Source organism: Schistocerca piceifrons, chromosome 6, assembly GCF_021461385.2.
Source record: "Schistocerca piceifrons isolate TAMUIC-IGC-003096 chromosome 6, iqSchPice1.1, whole genome shotgun sequence".
Taxonomy (NCBI): Eukaryota; Metazoa; Arthropoda; class Insecta; order Orthoptera; family Acrididae; genus Schistocerca; species Schistocerca piceifrons.
In genome coordinates this window covers 46,448,149-46,449,394 of record NC_060143.1, presented here as the reverse complement: position 1 = coordinate 46,449,394, position 1,246 = coordinate 46,448,149, and the positions used below count along the sequence as shown (strand labels likewise).

Below are 1,246 nucleotides of genomic sequence, written 5' to 3'. Positions count from 1 at the left end.
TATTACACCATTGTGTGATTGTGACACACCTAATATTTGTGCACACAGGCATAAATATGTATATGATTCATAAGATATGCTTACTATCTGATTTAAAAACAAATTTTATGCTTTAAATTTACATACATGCATTTGAGTCTATGTCTTTTGTAGTCAACATCAATCACAAGCACAAACGAGTCTTAATCTTTATCAGTTTATGTGACTCAAACAAAATTTTTCTTCCAAATATTCATCTAACAGTTATCTGAAACAAATATTTCTGTTAATGTTTGTAACGTCAGTATCGAGCGTTTATTTTGTTAAGATTTGTATTTTATTCACAATTTCGGCATTATCATAAAACATTCTTAAAATCATGGAATATGTTGGTTACATAGCACACTAGAATCGTACACAAGAATCGTAGAACTCTAAGTTTGGAACTCATGGTTTAGTACTGTTTATTAAGCCAGTACAATCTGCCATGGTGTTAGCTTGGTTTAATACATTTGGAAAACAATAATTTAGTTAGGTTTTTCATTATTAAATAACTTTTACTATCGATGTATATTCGTATGTCATGTACCATCTTGTAATGTTCTGGTCTTCTCAAGAGAACATTAGAAATCTGTTCCAATTAAAAAATGATAAAAGATGAATATTTATTGATCAGTTTCCTTTTTTGCTGACTGTATTTTGTTTTTATTACATAGTGACTTCAATTTTGCTGTGCTTTGTGTGTTCCTGCTATAATTAGCTTCGAGTAGTATAAATAAGCTCTTTGAGACTCTCTTTGTTTCCCCAATGATGCTTTACGCATATTTCGTATTCAGTGTGGCCATCAGTCAGTGGGAAAGATTTGCTGATTTTGAACCACGAAGTGCTCTGCAGAATGAGATTTTCACTCTGCAGCGGAGTGTGCGCTGATATGAAACTTCCTGGCAGATTAAAACTGTGTGCCCGACCGAGACTCGAACTCGGGACCTTTGCCTTTCGCGGGCAAGTGCTCTACCAACTGAGCTATCGAAGCACGACTCACGCCCAGTACTCACAGCTTATCAGCGCACACTCCGCTGCGGAGTGAAAATCTCATTCTGGAAACATCCCCCAGGCTGTGGCTAAGCCATGTCTCCGCAATATCCTTTCTTTCAGGAGTGCTAGTTCTGCAAGTTTCGCAGGAGAGCTTCTGTAAAGTTTGGAAGGTAGGAGACGAGGTACTGGCAGAAGTAAAGCTGTGGGTACCGGGCGTGAGTCATGCTTCGGT

At 37.3% G+C, this 1,246-nt stretch overlaps 1 non-coding gene across 1 annotated transcript; it reads right to left on the bottom strand.

The window, feature by feature from the left end:
* Window positions 1–938: 938 nt before the first annotated feature.
* On the bottom strand, window positions 939–1,013 carry Trnas-cga. Its single transcript has one exon. It is a non-coding gene; the product is annotated as a tRNA-Ser (tRNA).
* Between the last annotated feature and the right edge of the window lie 233 nt (window positions 1,014–1,246).